Consider the following 7,320-nt stretch of genomic DNA (forward strand, 5'->3'; position numbering starts at 1 on the left):
ACGCAACGCTTCAGGAATATAAGGTCTAAGATTATCTGTAGAAATATCGCAAAATACCATCGATTCAGAACCGTCGACTTTCAGAGGCTTGAGGCACAGTGCAGTGCTTCCTTCCAATATCCGCGAGAGCTCAGGGTCCGTTTCCTGCATGTCTGCTATTTCTTCAGTGCCCACCACGACTGGCATACTGATAACGTCCAGCCGTGATAGGGCGTCAGCAACGAAATTAGAAGATCCTGATATGTGAATGATATTGGTCGTAAATTGTCCGATAAAGTCAAGCTGTCTTAACTGTCGAAGAGAAGCTTTGTTAGATTTCTGTAAGAAAGTGTACATCAGTGGTTTGTGATCCGTCTGAATTGTGAAATGTCGTCCTTCTATAAAATGTTTAAAGTATTTAATAGCTTTAAAAATGGCTGTTAGCTTACGGTCATAGGTACAGGTAGCCCTCCTACAACACGGCATCCTATAACACGGTTTCACTCTAACACGATAGGATAAATTGCGGGAACCCTCGTATAGCACTGCAACCTATAACACTGTTTCGCTCTAACACGATAAGTGTTACATGCCATGGGCAGTAAATTCACTCCTCATCAAGACTTTTAACATTTGTTCACCGTAAGGGACTAAGTTACCGTTATACACCCATCTGGAAGGTCCCAGGTCCGTTCACGGCGCGGCTTATGCATTGCCATTGTCTGCCGCTGTCCTTCAATTCTTCTGGTTCGGTAACGGAAACGACCAGCCCTAAAACCATTTTTGGGCTTGGAGTTTTGAAGGAACAGCATGTCATATATCATTGGCAGGCGATGACATGTGCCGCGCAGACTTGGGACTTTTCCAGCCGCGATGCGACCCTAGGCCAAGGGGCCATATCGACCACGGGCAAGGTCAGTTTGACCAGCAAAATGCCCCACCACCCACGACTCGTCGAACTGGGGGGCCAGTCGGGATGGAGTGAAATTTAAAAACACTCCTGATTGGTTCCTTAATCGACGAGAAAATCAGGAAACTCCCCTTTGAGCGTTTTCTTCGCTAACAACGTGTCATCGGAGCTTCATTCGGCTAAAAGATCAAAGTGAGAACATTATAGCTCACTAGCGACTCCATTTATAAGTCTTTTTGCATTACACACATACACCAAGCTTCTTGCATACTTTGTTGTTAATTATCTAGTAAAATATACCAATAGTTACGTGTCAAACAATTGAAATTATTTCCCTTATCACGAGGAATCGTCATAAGGTCATACGCGCACAGCAGTGTCAATCTTCATTTAAAACGAAGATTTACGACCTTCGTTTAACTCGGACGACAAGTTCCCATAGTTGCACCGCGAACGTGTATTCGTTAAAACAATAAGAAAATTGAGAAAATCTTTGTACAACACTGTACTTCTACCGCACTGGATAACATGATTTTTGTTTAACATATTTAAAAACTAAATTACTTAATAATAATAACGGGAAGGAATAATGAACTACAGTGCCTTTACATGAACATATATAAATAAATAATAATTTACTCATTTATAACTCTATTCCGATGTTATAGCGGAAAGCGTCATGCACAGTTTATACGCCATCCGCGGCGAGACTTGCCGTCTCATTGTAACTAGTGATGAGGAAGAATTTTAATAAATTAAGGATACATTAAATGAAAATAATATTTTTTTTTTCGTTTTGTGTTATATTTTTAATAAAAATTAAGTTGCTTATATAGAATTAAAAAAAAAAGTTTGTTTTTAATAAGTTTTCGGAACGTAACCCCCCTTTTTGTATTAGGTCTGGGTCTCATATAACACGATTTCACACAACACGGCGTTTTCTAGGAACCTATCTACCGTGTTATAGGAGGGCTACCTGTACTATATTTTTGTTCCGGAGGGGTAAATTTTTTAGAATAAAAACCAAGAGGTTCCCAAATCCCATTTGTTTCTTGCTGAAGCACTCCACCGCACGCCAAGTCTGAAGCATCAGTCGTGAGTAATAGAGAAGCATTATCTCTAGGGTGAACCAATAACACAGCGTCAGCCAACGAGTTCTTGCAAGCTTCGAAAACCCGCTCAGTCTCGATGGTCGGAGTTCGTTCTGAACCTTCATCGAGAGTAGACGTGTTTACTAGCTCTCCGATACATTCTGATTGCTTGTACACCGCGTGTTACCTTGCGCGGGGCTCTTGCCCTTATAAACACCGCCTAAACGGTGTGAGTGATTTTACAATGGCTTTTTTAACCAAAAGCCATCAGCTTAATAGTTCTAGTTTCAGTACAACCTTAAGTGAAGTTCCCAACTCCGTTGTTAAAAGTGCAAATAGTATGAGTTATGCCGCAGCTGCTCAGAAGAACCACTTCCCAAAAAGAGACCAAGGGCTGATATTGGATTGTGTCGAAGGCTTAAATCTAACGGATTACACCGTAGCAGTAGGCGATATTGTTCATCCCAAAAACATTCTGTACTCATCCAGAATTTCGCACAACCGAGTTTGTTTGTACTTGTCCAGTAAGGACTTGGTAAACGATATTACTGAGAAACACGAATTCCTTAAAATAGGAAAAGAAAAAGTCACCATTAGACCTCTAATTTCGAAACAGCAGAGAGTCATTATCTCCAACGTGGCCCCTCCAATTCCTCATCACATCATTGAAGACAATATTGACAGCCTCAATATCAAACGTAGTGCTCTTATCACAACTTTGGGTGATTTATCATAGGTTGCCGACGTTCGAGTTAGGATCTTCTTAGTAGAGGAAAAGTTTTTAATTTTGCGCCGCCTCCGAAAACTTTGAAATGTATTTGGTATCCTATTTAACGATTAAGTAGATATTATTAATAGCTATGGAATATTGGTATAAATGAAATCGAAATTATTTGACACTTTTTAGTGCATTTCGAAGTCGGATGTTTTTTTTGTTAAAAATTATTTTATTTCACACTTTTTAGTGGAATTAGATGAACGAGAAATATTTGTAGGATGCCGTTACATGTTTCTCCGGTCTTAATAGTTAAGTAAGGATGAAATACAGGTGATTAATAATGAAATAAAAAGGAAGTAATAAATTACTTTATTATATTAAGTGTATAATTAATAAAAACTTAGCTGCACAATATTTCCCCTACCCCCCCTACCCCTTCCCCCGATTCCCCTACCCCCCCCCCTTCCCCTTCCGCCCCGGTACCCCCTCAAGCGTCGTGAACGGCCAGCCGCTGCTCCTCTCTCTGTAATGTAAAAATTGAAATTATTAGATATGTATTTGTTTTTTCACAAAATATTATTATTATAAATATTCGCCCTTATATTGAACAACAGAGATGTTCTGATAAGGGCAATATTGTATTCCTCTGTACGAGGCAAGAATTCAAAGTATAATAAAAAAAATAATAATCTGTAATACATACTTCGCGGTGGCCTACCGGCCTCCTTCTTCTCCTCCTCCTGAGGGAGGGGCCCCTCCCTCGGTTGGTCGCCCTGTCCATGCTGAGGGAGGAGCTCCTCCCTCAGTTGCAACAATTGTTGTTCCTGTTGTTGCTGCAGCTGTTGCTGCAGCAGCTGCATTTGGTGTTGGTGTTGTTCATTTTGCTGCTGCAGCAACAGCTGCACATCACGCACCAATTTTTGATCTGAAAGAGAAAAGAAATATATATATATATATATTACAGACATGTTTCTGAATCATGCAATATATGCATTTTCCAGAGTATCGTTTAATTTTTCTTGAACTCTTTTGTCATTAATAAAGTTGAAATAATACTTACAATCGTTTTCAGACGACCCCATTTTTATTATAATTTTAGTTTTATTATTTTTTTTCTATGGTATTCCGTTTATGTTCTGAAACAAAAATATGTAGATGTAATATTTGCAAAAAACGATATAAGTAATAACAGTTACATTAATATTAATTAATGACTAGCGGTGGAAGATTATCGATTACAGTGGTATAGTGTTCATGTTGTATAGAACGAAAGTCACACGAACGGCGACAAGACCGTATACATCGAAACACATCTATACTTTTTAAAGCGTATTAGGATAACTAACATTCAATATGTACTTCTTATATATTTTTTTATTATAATCATTGAATACGAATCCGGAAACTATTTTCAACAGTGACTAAAATTTTTGATTATTTCAATTGCGAAATATATAAAATATTATGAACTACGTATGTTTAAACGTCGATAAAAGTGATAATAAAAATGACATTCGAAATGCAGTAGTACTCAAATATTTTTTTTCTTTAAATTGAAGTTGTAAAAAAAAGAAATTCTAATTATTATATGCATGTGCGATTTCATCCCAAGTTTACTGTCGACTAGTATAAATATATATAAAAAAAAATTATTCGTTTGTTCCCCCATTTAATTGCGTTCGTTATTTAACACCCGAACAACGTTTGTAATAGCGATAAACGGTTCCTACATTCGTATTCAACGCACATTCAACCGTTAGAAAGCAGTATTGAATATAAACATTTTAAATAGAAATAAAAGGTTTTATTGATAATACAATAAAAAAAAAGAAAATATCTATTCATATTTGTTAACATATTTGTATTACTTTTATATTATAATAATTGTAATAAAAATTTATTAACAATTCAAAATCTAAAGTTAAATAATGAAAATAATAAGTTATTCTTTGATGTAATAAAAATATTTTTGTTCAAAGTAACTATAATAATACACCAACTAAATAAACCGTACCACCAGTCATTATGAATTATTAATATATATTATTATATAGAACGTATACAAAAATAAATAAAATATTGCTCGTTTCGTATTTACCACTTGTTCGATTCACTGATCGTATGAAACTGAGCAGGAATCTCTGACTTCCAAAGGGAGAGAGGTGGTGGGGCACATTTCAGGATCGCACAAATTGTTCTCTATGTTTACATTCCTGTTGGTATGTGCGTAGTAGCTTATATTGAACATAAATATTCGTAAATATTCTATTCACCTCAAATGCGCAAAAACCAAACGGCGTACAGTCAATGATAGAAATATTCATACCCTCTTAATGTAGCCAAGAAATGTACAAAGTACATGTACAGTAAGTGTAATAAAAAGTGTCTAGTCAACGTTTAAAACAGAATACCTCATTTAAAATTGGACCAAATAACTTGAGGTTTTTTTTAATAAGAAGATACAAATTTATTCATTAAGATATGTGTTTTTGTCGTTTAAAAAAATTACAATTTGTTGAAATTGTGAAAAAAAAATAGTAAAAGGCAATTTTTTTCATCTCTTTTCATGTGAGCCTATAATAAGAATTTGAAATATGTCTTTCGTAAATTCAAATAAGTTGTGGGTATGCAGATAATTAAAATTTCTGAAAATCAAAACTTTTCATTTTAAAATGTGACTATTCATATTCTTAGATGAATAAAAAGTCGTGATTTTCGAAAATTTTAATTACTTGGTAGTGCTAAATACATTGACTGATCTCGATGAAATTTTCATCATACACATAACACACTTAAATTTACAAACGTCATATTTTAAATTTTCATTGCAAACTCACATAAAAAAGTTAATAAAAAATTGCCTTCTACTATTTTTATCTTTCACGATTTCAACAAATTGCAATTTTTTAAAACGACAAAAGCACATATCTTAGTAAATGAATGTGTATAAGTTCTCAAAAGAAAACCTTAAGTCATTTGGTCCAATTTTAAATGAAGTAATCTGTTTCAAACGGTAACCGAACACTGTTTTATTACACTCAGTATACAACCTGTCGGAATACGTTTTCTTCGATAAAACGTAATGTGTCGCGATGTACTTTTACAATCCGACTCTGGTAAGAAAGTTGAAGATTATTCAGTTCGAAGAATAATGTAATAATTATAAAATAATTATACACTGGGCATTAAACAATCTTCATTTGAACCCAATGAAGAATTTATTGGCAATATTGAAAAATTTAATTTACATAAGAAAACCTGTAAACAAAAAAAAATGAGCTTCGTGAAGCAAATAAGGCAACGTGAGATAAAATCATAACGATATGAATATACGAATCAGTGCCAAGACGCATAAAACGACGCGTGGAAATGTAATTGAATATTAAGTAATGCAAATTTTAATTAAATTGCAAGTATTTCTGAATTTATGTTACATTAGATCCATTTAACATTGTCATGAGTTTTGTACTTATACCGCATTGATTTACGTATGGAAAACGTTGATGTTCCGCGCTGACATCGTACCGTCGTATTCAATGAATGAAAAACTTATTATTGCCGCAAAATTCATTATTTTCCACTTATCACTCAATGTAACGGAATTCTACTATTAGTTGGCCTATTATTGCGATCGTCCTCACAATATAAACAAACATAGCTACAGCCCATAGACAGGTCGCGTAGTCAGTTGAAACGAAAACCTGGCAACGTTATGTGTTCAATTGATTGCTACTGATGTAATAATTAATTGAATCTTTTGAAAATTGCTGCAAAGGTAGTCGTTTTAACTACTATTATTTTATATTTTCTAAAATCCAAAACCGGCCACGTCTGCTTGGAGCGACTGGCATTTGTTTGTAAAAACAAACCAACCGCGTCTGCTTGGAGCGACCAATAATTGTTTGTAATAAAAAACAAACTAACCACGTCTGCTTGGAGCGACCAATAATTGTTTGTGATAAAAAACAAACTGACCACGTCTGCTTGGAGCGACAAATAATTGTTTGTAAAAAGAAACCAACCGCGTCTGCTTGGAGCGACCAATAATTGTTTGTAAAAACAAACCAATCGCGTCTGCTTGGAGCGACCAATAATTGTTTGTAATAAATAAAAAACAAACCAACCACGTCTGCTTGGAGCGACAAATAATTGTTTGTAGAAAAAGACAAACCGACCACGTCTGCTTGGAGCGACCAATTGTTTCTAAAATAAATGAAAAACAAACCAACCACGTTTGCTTGAAGCGATGGGTAGACCTACAAAACATGCATCCCGTATGAGGAAGTATCGTGCGAATGAATCAAACGACGCCACGCAATTACGTCTGTACAAAAATTGCAAAAGAAATACAGAATCACGATGTCATGAAACCATTAACGAACGCCATTTGAGATTATCTGCAATGCGAAAATATATGCGTTCAAAATTATTGCGTGAAACGATAGAGGAGAAAAAACGTCGCCTAACCATAATTTATAATCGTTTAAAGAACGAATCTGTAGAAGAACGATCACATAGGCTTAGATTAATCCATAGACGCTTAGCGAACGAATCTGCTGAGGAACGGTCACGTAGATTGAGATTAATCCATAGACGCTTAGCGAACGAATCTGCTGAGGAAC

Source organism: Osmia lignaria, chromosome 8, assembly GCF_051020975.1.
Source record: "Osmia lignaria lignaria isolate PbOS001 chromosome 8, iyOsmLign1, whole genome shotgun sequence".
Lineage (NCBI taxonomy): Eukaryota > Metazoa > Arthropoda > Insecta > Hymenoptera > Megachilidae > Osmia > Osmia lignaria.